General features: G+C 43.8%; 1 long non-coding RNA gene across 1 annotated transcript in view; it reads left to right on the top strand.

Moving 5' to 3' along the window:
• Window positions 1-11,916, top strand: part of LOC142826571 (uncharacterized) — a 57,447-nt gene extending 45,531 nt beyond the window's left edge. The window contains exon 3 of the long non-coding RNA XR_012900785.1: window positions 10,964-11,916. This is a non-coding gene — a long non-coding RNA (uncharacterized LOC142826571). The remainder of the gene's footprint in view (window positions 1-10,963) is intronic.
• Window positions 11,917-20,730: the final 8,814 nt, after the last annotated feature.

Below are 20,730 nucleotides of genomic sequence, written 5' to 3'. Positions count from 1 at the left end.
AACAGAGCAGCGCACTCAGCTGTCAAGATACTACAACTGTCAGAAAGAGGAGAGGTGCATGCTTGCTGGCAGCAGAGATCATAGAACACTGAGCACAGCCATTAGTGAAGGCATTGTGGGATACTGGTTGAAGCTAGTTCTCTTGATAAAACATACAGCATAGTCCATACCAGCACTTTGTTGACAATAAAAGGAGGGGAAATGACAAAACACCAAAAAACCCAAACACATACACAATTCCCCCCCCAAAAAAACACTTCAAAACCAGACAATAAAAAGAAACAGAGCTCCAATTTGTTTGCAAATTCAACACAATCAAATTAGAACTTAATAAGGATTTAGAATGGTTCTCACTACAAAATCTATTTTCTAGGTATTCACATCTCCCCATCAACTGCTGCCAGTGACTTCACACCTGATGGAATTGGCCTCATTAACACTGGTTCTACACTTGATAAGTAACTTCCTCCTTTTGATATGCTAGTACATACATATCCCAACCTCTGTGATTGCCACTCTATGCATCTGATGAAGTGTTTTTTACCCACAAAATCTTATGCCCAAATTAATCTGTCCATCTGGAAGGTGCCACAGGACTCTTCATTTTTTGCAAATACAGACCAACATTTTTGCAAATACAGACTTAATTATTATTGTAGAGGGTGCAGGAGACTGGACTAAATCTGTAATGACCCAAAGACATACCTTATAGGCTGCTTTTTTGGAGTAAATTCCTGATCTTAGTTTGGTTACTTGTCTTCTGCCTGTGTAGCATAAAAATAGAGTGCTGAAAGTGTAATTACATAATGTGTTGGGCCTTATATGAATCCCTAAACTGAGGATTTGAATCGGAAGATATCAGAAATGCCAGTTAATTGTGCTTTCTGCATAATTAGTTGAGTGCCAGATAACAGAGCTTTTACTATATATGCTTATTGTTTGAGTGCAACTTTTAGCATGCATCTCTTGCTGCCTTCATTTTTCTGCCTACATTGGAAGGACAGGGCTCCTTACTTGAAATAATCAAAAACAAACATGAATTGCTTCTTGCTGGAGGATGACAGTTCTGTTTCAAGACAACTTTCAAAAAACAAAATTTGTTCCACACTGGAACAAAAACCAAAACCTTTAATACAATTCAGTTTCACAAAAAATGTTTGACTGCATCCGGTTTTAGACTGAAAGGGTCAGTTGGTTTTTTACTAGGGCCTCTTTTTCTCTGACTGGAGAATGAAGCTTGGTCCTCAGAAATCTTCCCATCTGTTGATGATGATCAGAAATCTTCCCACTCCATTGATGATGTCTCCTTGAAACATTTCTGCTTTGACAAAGAGAGCATGTTTTGACAAAAGAATGTTTTGTAGAAAAGGTTCCAACCAGCTCTAGTCGCTTCCTGTACACTACAACAGAAGATCAAAAGAACTGATATAAGTATTCATCCTGGAAGTGACTGTGCATTGCTGAACAAAAGTGTTGGGGCCTCTATAAAGTTAGCACTGTAAAAATAAAGAAATAGCTACTTTACAAATAAGTAAAACAAGGTCTCTGTCTCAAGTAGCCTCCAAAGAGAAGTAACATCAGAAGAGTGAGAGGGGATAAATATTTTACAGTCAAATATAAATGATTTTGATATATAAATATATTGATAATACACACATATGATTTTGTCTTCTGGCAGCCAAAGGAAGTACAAGATGTAAGGAGCTTTTCAGATGATTACACAGCACAATTTCATTTGTGTTTTGTTTGTTTCTGTATTCACGGATTCCTCTCTCTTGCTTTCAGAGGGCATATGAGCATTCTGTTCCTTCTAAAGCACAGTCTTTCCTTTGATTCTTTCACTGTCAGCATGAGCATTTGGGAGACAGCCTGGGAACTGAGCGTCTCACCAAGATTACTACTAAACACTACAAGTTCTGCAGCACCTGTCTCCACAGCCCTTTGGTCTTTAGTAGCTGGATAGTAAAAGGAAAGAACATTCAGTACCCTTACTAGCTACAGTTACATTATAATTCTGAGGCTGAGGTGATTTCTGGTTCTCGGTTGAACGTATACATCAAGGGTGCTTCTAAGAATGAAGCAGTATAAAACTAAAGAAAATGAAAGGTGGAATAATGAATAGTTGGGGACCATATATCTGATTGATATCCCTAATAATTCAGTAGGTGTGAATCCCAATAGAATACAATATCTCTACAGATCCTATAGCTGATGGAGATGTCCAACTGAGGTTATCTGAACAAGAGCATGAATTTTATAAAGTATTTAAACTGCAGAATACTCACTAAAATCAGTTCGTATACCTTACTGTAAATTGGTACCAGATTGCTCAACAATGCTTGGCTAATAAAGGAACAGAACTGTGACATTCAAAATTTGTTGGATGAATAGATCTCTGTTCTCTAAATAAGCCAAGGTCAGTATATATTTGCATATTGACATCTCAGTTGGTGATTTCAAACATCAGTGTATAAAAGAATCAACTGAACAGAATCAAAGAAAAAGGAAAATATTGACCGTATTGATGTTAGTCTTAGAATATAAGCATTCCTAAGACTTGTGGACATTTTCAAACCTATTTTTAGATGTACCTGCCATGGCGTGAGCACTTGCCACCACTGTGTCTCCTGCCAGTAGCACTGGGAATTAGCTCTTAACAGCCCACAGGGTACCTCCCTCTGGCTGGTGTCTTCCCTCAGTCAAACAGATAAAGTGATTTAATCTTGCATCCCTGCAAATTATGATATATTTTTTTTTCATCTGAGTCTTTGATTGCTGGAGGCCATCTCATTTATGATTCTTGTACAACTGAGAAGCTAATGCGATATTTATTGTTTCTGATTGTTATCATAGACATTTTTTCTTATACATGCACTGGAAACTAGCATTGATTACTCAATTAATTCAGACTGAAAAAAGCAAATAAATATTTCAGTTTAATGGGTTTTCTTCATGCAGATTTTACCCTGGTGCCTTATTCTATAACAGACATTGTATTTTTATCACACCGTATATGGTATACACAACCACGCTACGGTGACACTACAGAGGATGGTGAGGAGTGGCTGGGAGTCAGTGGGACTGCCAAACGCTGGGATGGGAGCCCAGCGGTGGGGCCAGGAGCCTGGCAGTCCTGCTGCCGCTCAGCAGATCTGCCCAGTGAGCCCCAGCAATGCAGTTGGACCCCAGCTGGGGGGCCGTGTGTGCAGCAATGGGGCCAGAGGCCCTGCATGCAGAAAGACCGGCAGCAGGGGGAAGCCAGCTGGGAGGCTAGCAGCGAGGCTATGGCTGGGGGGGCATAGCAAGGGGGAGCCTCCAAAATGAGCTTCCCTGGTCCAGCAAAATCCCTCATCAGGAATTGGTCAGGTCCTGAGGGTGCCAGATCAGGCAGGTCCTATCTGTAGATTTAGAAGCTCTCCTTCTTATGTGAATCAAAACTGCAGCTCACCAGCTGATACATGAGATTGGGGCAGATCCACAGCTTCTGTCAGTCCCCTCCCCCCATTACCGCACTGGTTACCTGCCCTAACACTTCCAAGCAATTTCTGCACTCATTCTAAACACTGTAACCCGGTACACTGATGAATGCTTTGTGAACAGCAAACGCAGCTTCCAGACTAGTCTGAGGAAAATTCTTTGAACCCTAAAGGTGAGCTGCTCAGAGCTGAAATATATAGACAGGGGTTGAGATGTTATGCGTAGGGGTTGCAAGCTGAATCAGTGACACATACACAAATTGTTTAGCATTAAGCATTCACACACTTACAACAGGATTATCTGGCTATATTGACTCTCTCCTCAGACTCTATGTTACCAGCACTCCTTGCTATCTTCGAGACACCACCGACTTCCTGAGGAAACTACAAAACATCAGTAATCTTCCTGAAAACACCATCCTTGCCACCATGGATGAAGAAGCTCTTTACACCAACATTCCACTTGAAGACGGATTGCAGGCTATCACACACACCTGGGTACAGAGCTCTGTGACTTTGTCCTCACCCACAACTACTTCTGATTTGGAGACAATTTGTATCTTCAAATCAGCAGCACAGCCATGGGAACCTGCATGGCTCCACAATGTGCCAATGTCTTTATGGCTGACCTTGAACAATGTTTCCTCAGTTCTCTCCTCCTAGCATCCTGACTCTACTTACGCTACATCGATGACATCTTTATCATATAGATCCACAGGAAAGAGACTTGTGAAGAATTTCACAGGGATTTCAACACCTTCCACCCTACCATAAACATCAGCCTTGGTCAATCCACATGAGAGATCCACTTCCTTGACACTACAGTGCAATTAAATGATGGACAAATTTCCACCACCTTATACCGGAAACCTACTGACTTCTACACTTACTTTCATGCCTCTAGCTTCCATCCCAGACACATTTCTTGATCTATTGTATACTGCCAAGCCCTAAGATAAAACCGAATTTGCTCCAATCCCACAGACAGAGGCAAACACCTACAGGATCTATATAGAGCATTCTTAAAACTGAAATACAAATGGGAAAAACAATATGAATTCAGTAGTAATTATCGATTCCATTTGATAAATCTGGATGACAGCCCTCAGCCCTCTGACTCTCATCTGAATAAACACTTCTCAGAGATAAGGACAAATGGTTAGCTATGAGCTGTTTTCTTAGGGTATGTCTACACTACCACCCTAATTCGAACTAGGGTGGTAATGTAGGCATTCCGCACTTGCAAATGAAGCCCGGGATTTGAATTTCCCGGGCTTCATTTGCATAAGCCGGCCGGCGCCATTTTTAAATGCCGGCTTGTTCGAACCCCGTGCCGCGCGGCTACACGCGGCACGGGCTAGATAGTTCGAACTAGCAAGCCATTCCGAACTGTCTGTACGCCTCGTGGAACGTTCCACGAGGCGTACAGATAGTTCGGAATGGCTTGCTAGTTCGAACTATCTAGCCCGTGCCGCGTGTAGCCGCGCGGCACGGGGTTCGAACAAGCCGGCATTTAAAAATGGCGCCGGCCGGCTTATGCAAATGAAGCCCAGGAAATTCAAATCCCGGGCTTCATTTGCAAGTGCGGAATGCCTACATTACCACCCTAGTTCGAACTAGCGGGGTAGTGTAGACATACCCTTATTTTCACAGATGAGTACAGAATGGGGATATTTTCACTAAGATCCCTTGGGATATCAACAATATTTTGATGACCACTTTGATGAGCCAAAAAATAAAATCTGCCGGTTTCATTAGTCCAGCATTTTAAACCAACAATATTGGTACTATGAAGTAAATAAGGGGTTTTTGCAATGTTTTATAGTCCCCACTCACTATTCTCACAAACACTGTCTCATTTTAAAGATAAGACACAAGGAAAATCAATAGAAGTTCATGCTAACTGAACTGCCTTCCTGCTGATGCTTTTATTTGAATGCATCACTAATTGTCCCTTTGTACAGATACAGAACAGAATCTTTTCTACAATGGCCTGAACACAATGCAGCATAAAACATGATGAACATACATATCTGGTTCTTTACTTCTTGGTTGCTGCTTCATAAATCTTGTGATTGTGAGGTTCTTCTCTGGGGTGCAAATTCCTCCCTACTTCTTGATCCTGGGGAGTAATTTGTTGCTAGTTTATATCCACAGGAAATTAAAATATCCCAGGCTGGCTCAACTGTACTCCTATACATGTTGTATATGCGGGGAAACTCCATCCATTACTCACCCAGATGTGATGTAAGTAGGTATGCCCACTAAAAGCCTGATCTCTATCCTTGAAGTCAATGTGAGTTTTGTCTTTGACTTTAACAAGCACAAGATCAAGACCATACTACAGGGTGCCTAGATTTCTGCTCCAGGAAGCCTAAACACTGCTGTAAGATTACATCATAGTCTACCCATTAGCATTTTCAACTATAGGGTCTGTAAATTCTGTCTGCATCAATTTGGTATTCTGGTAATCTGTGTGAGTAAACAGATGAACTATAGGACTGAAGCACAGCTGTATGAAAAAAGATTCAAAGTGTCTATGCAAAGTCAGAGGTGTGGAAATCACATCTGGGATGTGTATTTGGAGATTGTTGGAAATTCCCTTAGGATACGTATATACTGCATGCTTATTCCAGAATAGTTATTCCGAAATAGCTTATTTTGAAATAGCATGTTTACACTACAGGGAAGCCTCCAAATTAGTCTTGATTTAGAGATCCAGGAGCCAGTGGGGAGGAATAACTTAAAATAGCCCTGGTGAGGGACTATTTTGAAATAGCACAAGTGGAGCCTCTACACACGCCTTATTTCAAAATAGCTATTTCAAAATAGGTGTTATTCCTCATAGAATGACGTTTACAAATTTCAGAATAAGCCATCTGTTATTTCAAAATTATTTTGAAATAATAGCTGGGTAGATATTCACATTGTTATTTCAAAATAATGCTAGTGATCTTGAAATAACGGTGCAGTGTAGATGCACCCTTAGTAACTGAAGAATCCAGTTGGCAAAAACTGACTCTTGTAGAACTCCACGAGTAACCCATTCACCCTAACTCCCCTATATTCCATAATAATTAATGCTATCTGAAAAATTGTTTGATTTTTCATAGTAGATATTTTTCCATTTTTTAAGTTTTCCTCACAAAATTTGTTCCTTTGCTTTTATCCAACAATTTTAAAATTCAAAACTTCAATCAGCTCTGAAGTTTATTGAAAAACAGGATTCCTTTCTGAGAAATTATTGATGAAAAATGTGCCTGTGTTCCTGAAAGTCAATTTTTCTGACCAGCTATAATAACAACAAACCAAACTTCAACCCTCCTATGCCTAGTTCTTGGTACTTAATTGAAGCTCTCTGGTCTTTTGGGCATGGTGGCCAATATAAGAATTTACTTGGTTTGATTATAGGGACATTTCAATCTTATATTAAATGTTGCTATGATATAATGTAGTTACATTTAATTATATGATGTGTAAGTTATATTTAAAGAAAAGTTAATACAATCCTTCAATTGACATTTTTACCTTATTAAAAAAATGAAATGATACTTCAGCTGCTAGAATCAATCAGTTTTGGATGATTAAATTATAGTCAATTACTTTTGAATCCAAATTAGATCACTGCCAGTCCTTTAATATGGCTCTTCAATATGTTATTGGAAAATGTTACATGAATTTAAAGTTTGTAGAAATATTACAAACCTGAGGCAAGGAATGTCATAACGTAAATTATTTAATGTGGGTGCTACTTTCTTGTACGTCAGCAAACTGGAAACAAGACTATTTAAAATAATTTAAAATTTGTTTTTACTAAAAATACACACTATGTTCAAATGTTATGACTGCACTCTAGTCTTAACTTTCTAATGCATATGCAGGGCATTTATAACACTGTGTGGACTATTTTCCAAATATTTAGTCAATTACAAGTGTTTTTCATGTTCTAACATGACCTGTGATATCTGATCTTCCTTTTTTCTAAAATGAAGAGAGTGTTGTTCCTCTGTATAAAACTTAAAAAATTATTAGAAAGGCTTTAAAATTCATAGTAAACAAAGGTGTATAAGAGGTATAAAATGTGTATTAATAATTGCTCTTCAAAAACAATGAGTAATCATGGAAGATTATTATCATAAAGCACTTAGTTAAAAAGTATGCTTACTAAATTAAAAGTGTTACTTCTTAGTAACATTAAAAAATAAAAATTAACTGTTTACCAAGAGCACTGACTGTTGTTGCACAAATGGCCTTTCTCAGTTGCTATTACAGCAGCTGTGATTAAAACAAACCTACATCATCTCCTCTGAACAGATGCCAAGGAAATCCAGGACTTCCTTGTATCTCCAAAGAGAGGCAAGGAGAATGTCTGAAAATAGCTGGGGGTACGTCTACACTACAGCGCTAGTTCGAACTAACTTAGTTCGAATTAGTTAATTCGAACTAAGCTAGTTCGAACTAACGCGTCTAGAACTAAAAACTAGTTCGAACTAGCGTTTTGCTAGTTCGAACTAGCAAGTCCACATTGAGTGGACTCTGTACAGGGCTTAAGGATGGCCGGAAGCAGTGCCGGCAGGGCATAAAAGGAGGACTTAGAGCATGGAGATGCTGTCTCAGGCTAGCCGAGGGCTGCGCTTAAAGGGTCCCGACCCCCATCCCGGACACACAGTTCTAAGGGGTGCCCCGCTTGCAAAGAAGTTCTGGCTTGGAGTGCCCGGAGTGCCCACACTGGGCACATCACACCACTCGGCCATCAGCCCAGCTGCACTTGCCGCAGGCTGCCATCTGGGGAGAGGGAGTAATTGGGGGGCTGCAGGAGAACTTCTACCCCCAGAAGCCCGCAGAGCCAGCCCAGTCCTCCCCATCGGGGGCTCGTACCCCATTCCTCCCTCACCTCCTTCCACTTACCCTTCCTTAGCCCCCCTTCTTATTGATGTACAAAATAAAGATAACGTTTCTTCCAACATTGACTCTGTCTTTATTGAACAAAAACTGGGGGAGACTGGGAAAAGGAGGTGGGAGAGGGGAAGAGAAAGGCTGGGAGAGGGGAGGGCAACTAACATGATCAGGGGTTGGGAACAGGTCCCAGATGAAGAGAGGCTACAGAGACTGGGACTGTTCAGCTTAGAAAAGAGGAGACGGAGGGGGGACAGGATAGAGGTCTCTAAAAGCAGGGGTTGGGTGGAGAGGGTGCATTCAGAAAAGTTCTTCCTGAGTTCCCATAAAGAAGGACTAGAGGACACCAAAGGAAAGGAATGGGTAGCAGGCTTGAAACTAGTAAGGGAAAGTTGTTCTTCTTGACAAAGCAAATAGTTAACCTGTGGAACTCCTTGCTGCAGGAGGCTGTGAAGGCTAGAACTAGAACAGAGTTTAAAGGGAAGTGAGATAAAGTGATGGAGGTTGGGTCCATGGAGTCCTATTAGCCAGAGGGTAGGAGTGGTGTCCCTGCCCAAAGTTTGTGGAAGGCTGGAGAGGGATGGCACGAGACAAATGGCTTGGTCATTGTCTTCGGTCCATCCCCTCCAGGGTCCCTAGGGTTGGCCGCTGTTGGCAGACAGGCTACTGGGCTAGATGGACCTTTGGTCTGACCCAGGACGGCCATTGTAAGCTCAGGGCTCAGTGTCGGGGGTCTCAGTGGACCCCCTTGATTTTCATGCACACCTGGTCCTGGGTGGCCAGGCTGGCAGCTCTCCTGCCCTAGACGGCCACTTTCCTGTGCCTAGTGCGGAGATCGTGGACGAGGTCCACGATGTCCGCACTAGCCCAGGAAGGTGCCCGCCTCTTGCGGTCCAGGGCAAACTCCCGGGAGCCGCCAGCCTGGTCCCGGCAAGAGGGGGTGGGCTGGGGGGCATCGGGTGGGTGGCTCTGTGCCGTGCCAGGTGCAGGGTCTGCTAGCTGGGTGCTGGCAGGCTTGCACCTGGCACGGGCACCGTAGCCAGCCCGTGCCCCTTTAAGGGGTCCGGGGCCGGGAGGGGGGCATAGAGTTTCCCTGGTGTTGGCCAGAGTGGCCACCAGGGAAACCTGGGGAGGGCTAGCCTCCCACTAGTTCGAACTAAAGGGCTACACAGCCCTTAGTTCGAACTAGCTAGTTCGAACTAGGCGTTAGTCCTCGTAAAATGAGGTTTACCTAGTTCGAACTAAGCGCTCCGCTAGTTCGATTCAAATTCGAACTAGCGGAGCGCTAGTGTAGCACCTATTAAAGTTAGTTCGAACTAACGTCCGTTAGTTCGAACTAACTTTGTAGTGTAGACATACCCTGGGTTATTAGAAATGATAACTTCAAGAAGTGCATTTTGTTAAAAATTGGCAGCAAGTTTTTAAGATAATCAGGGGAACGGACAGCTTCCGTGGGCTCCTGGGCAAGCTGGGGAGGAGGGGGTTCAGGTGGAAGCAGTGGGGCAGGGCAACCAGCTCTCTACAACAGGCCTGCCCAGCGCTCAGAGCCACATAGAGTGCACTACACAGCACTCCAGCAGCTATTTAAAGGGCCTGGGGCTCTATCTGCTGCTGTTGGCACAGTAGCAGTGGTGGTGAGCCAGGAGCCTCTTTGAATCACTGGCCCCAGTGGTAACTGTCCCTTTGTTCACTTCTGCCTCCTCTCTGTCAGTGGGCCTGAAGATGAAGGTGTGCTGAATCCATACATGATTATTACCAAATTGTGTATACAGGCCTCTATAATGAGAACAAAGTAACACATAGAAATCACTGAAGTGTAAATATTTTTTTTTGTTCAGGATTAACATACTTCAGTTAAATCTTAATAAGCTGTAGAATGTAATAAAAGTGATCAAATAATATGAACAACCTTTTATAAAGCTGATCATTTCAGTTTCTTATTTACAAGAGATTTCAGGAATACAGTGAAATCTTTGTTATCCGGCACTCTGTTAACCAGAAAACTTTGTTAACGGCATTGCCCCCAGCCACAATACTTTCACATCTTCAGGTGCTTGGTTTCCCATGCTTGGTTTTTCAGAATTGGCTTAACAATTTTTTATTTAAGAAGTACTAATCATCTTTAACTCAAAATAGAAATGTGAAATCAACTGCCTCACAATACAAAACTACCAATATTAAAAACTTGAGTTTTTCCTAGGTTGATGGGACCCCAAGATAACCAGAATTTTTAGATAACCAGAACACCTTAATCCCTGAGCATGCTGGATAACACAGGTTTTACTGTACTGTAATATGTTATGCAGCCACGAAGGAGCATATTTACATGGCCATTATAACTTCAGCATTAGCACCCTGAAACAAATTTGTACCAGTTGATTCAACCATTGGAAATATGACACAATCTAAAAACATCTGGTTTTCAAACAAGTGAAAATATTTTCATACCTAACCTTATGTAACAGTTAGTACAACATTAACATGTGTGCTTTTTTTTTTCAAGAAACTTTGCTATACAATGCTATTTAAATCAACATCACATTAGGTTACTTTTATGACACATCTATTTATTTTATAATTCTGTCCTTAAGCAGGTACATTCACACAACAACACGGCAAGCGATCTCTTGGAGGTCAAAAGAAGAGATTCAAAGACACCCTGAAGGCCTCCCTTAAGAACTGTAACATAGATCCTGGAAATTGGGAGAGTATTGCTGCTGATCGTTCTGCCTGGCGCAGACGAATACATGATGGTGCAATAGCCCACGAACAAAAGAGACTGCGTTATGCTGCAGAGAAACGTCTTCTTCGCAAGTCCAGGGCTGGTTTCTTCTCTTCCTCCGGTCAGCAGTCCGATCTTTCATGTCCCCACTGTAACCGTCAATTTCGGGCTCGGATTGGACTAATCAGCCATCTCCGAACCCACCCCCAACTAAACTGATGACATTGGGTGGTCCTCATCGACCTTGATGGACGAACAGCAAAGCAACATTCACACAACCTTGTGTAACTGCCACCCAGTGGATGTGCACTGGGACCTCTAGAACTTATTGTAGGAGCCTCTACAGCTTGAGCTGAGGCTGTAGAGCTCCCTTGGTTTTATTGCTCATTGCAAGTGGTCTCAGTGCCACTGCATTGGACAGTGAACCACACTAGCTGTTTGGGATACTCTTGCTCCAGTTCTCTAAATTTAAATGCTCTGAATTTAAGTTGTGTTGTCCTGAAATTTCATCTCTGACTTTTCACACTTTGTTTTACACCCATAGATTACTGTCTCCATGAAGTATTCTTTCACTGGGGGCAATGACATGAGCTGTGGCCCCAGACCTCCATCTTCATATTTCCAACCCACTGTATTTGGAGTAGGAGTATTGCATTTGGGCTTTGGGCCTGTCTTCAAAGTCTGGAAATGAGGCTCTCCATAGAAGAAAATGGTCTGAGCTTCTGATAACTGCAAGCATGTAAATAAAATATGTGCTGTGTCAGTCCTGTAAACATCTGTCAAACCGTATGTCTTTCAAGTAAACTCCTCTGCACTTTTTACTTTCTCAGGTCACCCAGTGCAAGGTGTGTTAAAAGCTGAGGGCATCACTGAAAAGCTTTTCATGCAGCCTTCTTGCCATCCAACCACAATGTGTTGGGATATTAAATGGCAGCAGAGTTTCCAGAACACTGGGTTTGTATTGTTGTTTCTCACAAATAACACGAAAAGAAAAGTACTTTGGCTCCTGTGATATGCCAGCTTGTGTTCTAAGCTGCCTATATATCAGGGGTGGGCAAAAGGGTCTCCATGGGCTGTATCCAGCCCACCAAGCGAGTGGATCCAGCCTGTGGAGGCCCTGCTGCTCTCCTGCCTCCAGGCAGTAAGTGGCCTGGGGGCGGAGGAGCGCGCAAACCCTCCTCCGCCCTGCCATGAGCATGTGGCGCTTTGAAGAGCTGTGCGCTGCTTGCAGGGTGGCAGGGGGAGGGAGCGGAGGGAGCGGGGGGAGCGGAGGAGGCTTCTCATGCTCCCCCACCCCTAGACCCTAATTGGCCTGGGGGCGGGGGAACATGTGAACCCTCCTCCCGCCCTGCCAAGAGCATGTGGCACTTTGAAGTGCCACACGCTGCTTGCGGGGAGTAGGGGGAGAGAACTAAGGAGGCTTCACATGCTGCCCCACCCACAGAACCTAACTGGGCTACAGGCAGGGGAGTGACTGAAATCTCCTCCCATGACAGGGGCATGGGCACCTTGGGGAACTTGGGGTGGGAGCAAAGGCACTCCCTCACCCCCAGACCAATCATTGTCTGGGGGTGAGGAACCCGGAAATATCTTGGCCCCACCGCTTCCACTCGAAGTGGCCCTCAGTAGAAAATTATTGCCCACCCCTGCTATATATCATCATTTTGTTACAGTGAGCCAAAAAAGGAACATGTGCATGAGTGTCCCTGGCTGCAGCAACCACACTATCAGCATCATTATGGACACACCCTAAGGGTATGTCTAAACTACATTTTTTTTAAACTGCCCTTTTTTTTAAAAAAAAAACTTCACCTGTGTTCACACTGCAATCGCATTCTTTCGAAATTAAATCGAAAAAATGCAGGGGTTTTTTTTGACATTGGTAAACCTTAAATTATGAGGAAGAACACCCTTTACAAAAGAGCTCTTTTGAAAAAAGGCATGTGTGGACGCAGAACAGGAACATTTTTTTTGAAAGACGAGGCAATCAAAAAAAACACAGGTGCCCTGGTGGCCATTCTGTGAATAGCAATCAGGGCTTTCTTTCGAGAGAGTGTCTCTCAGCTACCCTAGACTAACACGGCTACATTTCTATCACTATCCTGCAGTCTGGACACTCTCTTTTGAAAAACAAATCATTTTTTCAATCCAGTTTTGAGATGTGGATACTCTCTTTCAAAAGAAGCTTGCACTCAAAACGTATCCTGAAATCATTCTTGTGTCTGCTCCTTCCTGGTGAGTATGAAGCTGATTGATGTCAACTGTTGCTATCAAACACCACACTTGAGCCTAATCTGAAAAGCCCCCAGGAAAAATGATAATTTTATCATATTGTGCTTGTTTCATTAATTACTTTTCTTGTATTAAACACAGTAGCTGTGTCTACATTGGCTAGATTTTGCACAAAAGCGGCCGCTTTTGCGCAAAATCTTGCCAGCTGTCTAAACTGGCCGCGAGTTCTTGTGCAAGAACACTGATGATCTAATGTATGATCGTCAGTGTTCTTGCTCAAGAACTCTGACGCTCCCGCTCAGGAAAAAGCCCTCTTGCACAAGTGTTCTTGTGCAAGAGGCCAGTGTAGACAGGGATAGGAATTTTTTGTGGAAGAAAGCCCCGATGGCGAAAATGGCCTCCGGAGCTTTCTTGCGCAAGACAGCATCTACACTGGCTCGGGATGCTCTTGTGCAAAAGCATACCTTTTGTGCAAAGGCGCATGCCAGTGTAGATGCTCTCTTGCGCAAATGCTTTAATATAAGAACTCTTAGGCATGGAGGAGTTTTTCTGGGATACGTCCGGTATCCCAGAAAAACCATAAACATAGCCTCAGGCTTGCCCAAAATGGTTTTAGGGACCTCTGGTTTGTAACTGGAATGTCCTGTGACAACATCTAAATAGATGATAGATGCAGAATCATTCCAACAATTCCTTCTTATTGTTAAAACTATTTGGAAAGTCCTTCCAGCACCTCTTGGGCCTGTAGATTCCCCACTGTTGAAAACAACGACCCATGATTTGAAAGCAATGCTTTCCTTCATTTATAACTAATAGGTAAACACAGAGTAAACTCAATGGATAGCCAGAAATAAGACTTAATTAGTTTCCATGCAGCTTTACACATCCATTAAATTCACACTTAAATTCACACATTTCAGTCTAAGGCTAATTAAGTACAGGAAACAGACAAAAATAATACAATCACCTCTCTCTTGATTTCTATCAGCAGAAGAGAATTGGCTTGAATATATATTGTCCTGTGCTGTACAGGAAATATTGGAATCATGGACCAAGAACTAAGGGATGACAATTATGATGGCAAAATGGGGTGAGATAATCAAATTAAATTGCAGGATTTCTTTGAATTCTAGGATATTGACACAAATGAGTGCAATTTTGTGGGTGATAGGACCTGAGGACAATAGGCTACCATTGATCAGGTATCTGATATGAAATTTCTCTGTATTCAGAGTTACTCAGCCATAGTGAACCTGATGTCCATAAAATTACTAGAGGCTCCAGAATCCAAAAGCATAAGCTGGGTGTAGCTCACCTAAGGTGTAGATGACATGCAGAGATGGAGCTAGTCTTGCCAATGGGGATGGCTGCAGTCTACAGTTAGTAAAATGCATGTTTGGGTATCTGGGTTCTGTGATTACATCCAGCCAGGACTCTTCTGTTAGAGTTGGTGGTGGTCATTTCCCAGATCGGCTGAAGATCTAATTTGAGGGAGGATTCAGTGGTGAAGTGAGGAGTTAAAAGTGAGTTACTTCTCTTTTTTTGAGGAGTAACATTAATTCGAACCAAGGGGTTTGGGCTGAACTAACGCATCCCGGCGAGCACTTCCTTGTTCGAATCAGCTGTGATTCGAACTAACATGCCGGCGAGATCATGCTAATGAAGCACGGGATATTTAAATCCGTGCTTCATTGATTATTTTGAATGCCTGCATTTGCATCCCTTGTTCGAACTAGGATGCAAGTGTAGACATACCCCATTAGAATACCAACTGAAATGTATTAAGTATTTTGTATGTTTTTTCTACATTTTCAATTACAACACAACATACAAATTATAAAGTGATTGCTTTATATTTATTTTTATTACAAATATTTTAACTGTAAAAATAAAAACAAAATAAATAATACTTTTTAATTTGCCTCATACATGTATTGTAGTGAGATCCCTTTATCGTGCAAGGGCAGCTTATAAAAGTAGATTGCTACATAATTGCATTGAAAAACAAAATAATGTAAAACTTTAGAGCCTACAAGTACACTCAGCCCTATTTCTTGTTCATCCAATTGCTAAAAAACAATTTTCGCTAAGAAATTATTTTGTTTACATTTGCAGGAGATAATGCTGCCTCCTTCTTATTTATAATGTACTTCAACTTCCTGTCTCAGTTCAGAATCCTCTCCTGCACCCAAACCCATTATAGACCCCATATCCCCTTTCTACAGCCCAGTCTCTTACCCAGAGCTTCCTCCTGTACCTAACTTCTGTCCCAGACCCCGTACTACATTAATATAAGGGTACGTCTACACTACAGCGTTATTTCCAAATATCTTATTGTGAAATAGTTATTTCGAAATAAGATAGTTTGAAATAATGAATCTTCACACAAAATGCATTTCAAAATAACGTTTTGATATTTCGAAATAGCGTGTCCACACTGATTGGACGCTGAATCGCATTTAAGGCCAGCTGAAACCAGTTCCAGCAGGGCATCAGGTCAGGAGTTAGTTTGTGTAGCTGCTGCCTGAAGCTATCTGAGGCCTGTGCTGAAAGGGACCCCCCTGGACAGCCAGTTCTCAGGTTTCCCTGCTTGCTTGCCTACCTCGCTGAAGGACAGCAAAGCATTTTTTTTCTCTGTGTGCTCTGATTGCCCTCACTCGGGACACCACAGCACTCTGCACCATGGAACCGGAGCTGCCCCTGGACACTCTGGTGCTTCTTTTGGATGTGTTGCTGCAAGCCTGGCTTTGCTTTCTGCAGGCTGCCTCGCAGCATCTGCTGCAGCCCAACCCCCACACCATCATCTGGACCCTCCTGGGATAAATGTAGGATCAGCTGCAGCTCCTGGATGCCAGCATGCCCCACCAGCAGCTACTGGTGGGACCACATTGTCCTGGAGCACTGGGGAGAACAACAATGGACCCAGAACTTTAAGATGAAGAAGGACACCTTTCTCGAGTTCTGTGAGTGGCTCGCCCCATCTCTGCAGCGATGGGTTCCGCACATGAGTCCCACCATTTCCCTCCAGAAGCGTGTGACCATCGCCCTCTGGAAGCTCTCCACGCCGGATAGCTACCGATCCATGGGGAACCAGTTCGGTGTGGGGAGATCCACTGTTGGAGCGGTGCTCATGGAGGTATGGCAATCTCCAGCCACTATGCCAGGAGGGGAGTGCAAGGAGGGGATGGGCTGCCCTATGGAAAATGGGGGAAAGGGTTTGTTCTTTCCCATCTACACTATGGACTGCCCGCAGTGGCAAGGATTGAAGGGGTTTGCTCCTGAGGAGTGGGGGCGTGGGGCAGTGGTGGGGAAGGAGCACTCTCAGCAACCCTGGTACCCCTGGACTCTCAGTTTTGTGTGTCCCTCTGCAGGTGGTCAAGGCCATCAATAGGGTGCTGCTCCACTGAGTCATCTACCTTATTGACGTGGACGCAGTGATTGAGAGGTTTGGTGGCCTGGGCTTCCCCAACTGTGGGGGGGCAATCAATGGGACACTCATCCCCATCTGTGCGTCCTTGTACGTAAACTGGAAGGGATACTTCTCCATCATCCTGCAGGCTGTGTCTGACCACCGGGGCCACTCATGGACATCAACGTGGGCTGGTCTGGCAAAGCACATGATGTACAGGTTTACTGCAACTCCTCCATGTGCCAAAGGCTGCACGCTGGGACTTTCTTTCCCGACTGACACATCAGGGTCGGGGACGTGAACATGCCTGTCTGCCTGGGGGGGATACGGCCTATCCCCTACAACCTTAGCTGATGAAGCTCTTCACGGGACACCTCAACCCCCTCCCAATAGGCCTTTAATGCCAAGTTCGGCAGGGCCCGCATCACGGTGGACGGGGCATTTGGTCGGTTGAAGGCCTGTTTTAGATGCCTCCTCACTTGCCTGGACCTCTCCGAGTGGAATGTTCTGCACGTGGTGGCAGTGTGTTGTGTGCTGCATAATTTGTGTGAGAGAAAGTGGGAGGCTTTCCTGCCAGGCTGGATGGCAGAGGCCAACCACTTGGCTGGCCTGTACATGAAGCCCTGCATGGCTGCCAGCTGGGAGGCCCATTGGGGGGCTGTCCATATCCGGGAGGCCCTGCTGTATATAGTGCGGGTGGGGGGAGGGGAGAGGAATGTATCCTGTCTCTGTGTAGAGGGGGCTTGTGGAGGGAGGCCATCATGCAGTTTCCTACCCCAGGATCAGGAGCATATCATGTGCCTTCATACATACATGCATTTGGGTAACAGGCCAAGGCCCCTGTGAGGTAGCCAGCTGGAGCCACATGCCCAGGGGTGGCATGGAAAATGCACAGGTTGCTGCATGATCTGTAGTCTCCTTCTCCTCCCCTCCCCTACCCCCCCGCCGCAAAAGGGGACAGTGATGGCACTCACATGTCGTTGTCTCCCCAGCCTCAGATGACACCGGTAACAGGCTCACTGGGACAGTTAGGGGCTTCCTGGGTGCATGAAATGCTCCCTCCAGGCTCCTACAGCTCCTGGCTGTCTTCCTCCTCCTCGGTCTCATGGCCAGGGCCCTCTGCCTCAGGGTCGATGACCACCTGGGGGGCACGGACCGGCCGGCCTCCCAGGATGCGGTCCAGGGCATCAAAATAGGGGTAGGAGTCTGGGTCTGCCCCCTGTGGCACTGGCATAGATGGCCGCGTTCCTCCGTCTAGAGCGGAGATCATGGATGTTGGAGGATTTCCCCCAAACCTCAATAAGATCCATGATCTCTGCACTGGACCAAGAAGGCATGCACCTTTTCCGGCCCCTGGGGAGCTTGCAGACTGCTCCTGGGGAGTGGTGGAGGACTGGCTGGCACTGGCTGCCTCACTCATGTTGAGGCAAGTGGGTCAGGGGCAGTGACTGCTGGCTTTGGGCTGGCAGGCCCGGAGCTGGCAGAGGCACTGTGGCCAAACAGACTCTACCTTTTTAATGGCTCCTGGGAGGGTGGGGAGAAGAGAAGTTTTCCTGGTTGTGGCTAGAGTGGCCACCAGGACACCCTGGGAAGTGCTGGAGGCCCTCTATTTCAAAATAAGTGTCTACACAGCTCTTATTTCGAAATAGCAATTTCAAAATTTGTGTTCTTCCTCATGGAATGAGGTTTGCCAATTTTGAAATAAGCCCTCCGCTATTTTGAATTAATTTTGAAATAGCGGTTGGCTTGTGTAGATGCTAGTGAAGTTATTTCGAAATAACTTTGCTGTGTAGACATACCCTAATAGAAAAGTGCCATCTTTGCTTAACACATTTTTTGAGTGCCCCCCCCCCCATAAAATATTATTGCCCATCCCTGGGGAGAGCTGGTAGCACTTTCTAAATGTCATTTCCTTCTGTTACTTATAACTTTGTTGAACATCAACCATTCAACTTGAAGTTTTCCAAGTCAGATATATGCCTTTAGCTGAATATTTCTGGAGAAGTTAAGACAAAGTGATTCAGAGTCTTCCCAGAACTATGGTAGAGAAAATTATCTTATTTTTCCCATGCCAATAACTTCAAGAAACCTTTCTTTGAAATTCTCTAGAACTCCTTGTTTTGGAGCATGGATTTTAATTTTTGCAGTTGGGTCTATGTTAGAATGATATTGGAGTCTGTGCATTATCTCCCTTGTCTAAATCCAGATTGCTGTTTCCGTATGATGGTATCCATCTGTCCTTTCATTCTAGTCATGATGACTGTTGCTAACACTTTTCCTATGACAGACAAAAGTATTACTCCCCTTCATCTTGAGCGATTGTTTAGATCACCTTTCTTTAGTAATTTGATTATGATACCAAGAGTCCATTCTTTCACAATTTCTCCTCTGTCCATATGTTGTTGCACAACAAACAGATGACTTATTCCACATCTTCGTCTCCATATTTAAGCATCTCAGTATGAATGATGTCCAGACCAGGTGCCTTGTTATTTTTAACTTCTGCAATGTTTACCTTAAATACATCTATATTCTAAGTCTGATGGTTTATCATTATTAAATTCCAGTCTTATAATTTGTTATGGTTTGTTTAGCATTTCTTTGAGGTGTTCAACTCCTCTATTTTCTTGCTCCTCCTTTGTTTTCAGAATTTTTCCTTGTTTTCCTTTCTTTGGGACACTTCTGAATTTCGAGTCATACCCTGTTAACTGTTACAAGATTGTGTAGACTGTTCTTGGAACTGCTCCATCAATAGGATGGTTCAGGATGGTCACCCTAAGCTCTGTGCTTTGAAGGGCCATGTCATCCTATGGGTCAGACAGTCCACCATATTTGTGTTAGTCATGGGACTCAGAGCAGCCTGGAGATTACCTGGGAGGGCCTGATGTGGAGCAGCAGCAGGGGTCAGGCCCCCCTGCAGTTACCACAGTGGTGGGAGCCACAGGAAGCAGAGTGACACAGGGGTTCCAGCCAGGTAAGTCACTCCGCTTCACCTTAGCAACATGAGCTCAGAGGAGCAAAGCTGAGAGAGCCAAAGTGCTCCACAGCAGAGCAATCTAGATGGGAGATGGGCAATGGAGCAGAGCAGGCTGAAAGGTTGTTTCACTTCCCATGACTCCTGCTGCCATAATGACTGGGTTACTATCCAAGCGCATAGCTTATAGGAAACACTGAATAGAACCCAAGGTCTTTGGGCTCAACATTCCTCCATTGTCAGTGAAATCTACTGATGAAATATGTGTTCATTCCCCATTAGTGCTAGCTCATATAAAGGAAGACAACACACTATTTCTATTATAGCTCAGTTAGCTCAAGTGGCAAAGGCATATGGGGTGGATCTAAAGTTTCCAATCCTGCTGATGTGGTTGTCAACATGATGTCACACAATGGAATTTCAATTTTTTCATTATGCTTTTTATAAAAATATAGAAATTACACACAAATTCTCCTGATCATCTTAATTTGCCCCCCCTTGTGTTTATGCCTTGCAATACCATTTTAAATAACATACTCACATACGATTTTTTTCCACAGGACTCCTGCTTTATTCTGTGTATAGAATGGTCTTGATGCAAGGATGAATCAGGATTATGTAATAAATGAGGTTGTTGCTTGTAGGGCCTTGCCTCATTTGTTGTAGAATTTGAAGGGTATATGGTGAATGAGGCAGGCATAAAGGGAAGCAAAAGGGTAGTTTCATGACTAATATTATCCCTGCCTCTGCCACAGAAGTTCTGTGTGATGTTAAGTAAGTCATTTAATTCAAGCTTTTCAGAGGTGGTAATTCTCTGTGCTCATTTGCTGCATGCCAGACTTAATATCCTGAGGTTTGACTTGCTGCATTTGCAGAAATGCTGAGTATTCACAAATTCAACTGCAGTCATTTGAATGCTTTGCTTCAAAGTGCCATATAATGTGAAGCACTCTGAAAACTCAAGTCTTAGGTGTCTCAAATAGGGCACTCAAAATTAGCAGATGTATCTCTCTGTGCCTCA

This window comes from Pelodiscus sinensis, chromosome 1 (genome assembly GCF_049634645.1).
Source record: "Pelodiscus sinensis isolate JC-2024 chromosome 1, ASM4963464v1, whole genome shotgun sequence".
NCBI lineage: Eukaryota > Metazoa > Chordata > Testudines > Trionychidae > Pelodiscus > Pelodiscus sinensis.
Note: the sequence above shows the minus strand (reverse complement) of the source record. Positions and strands in the feature narration are given on the sequence as shown.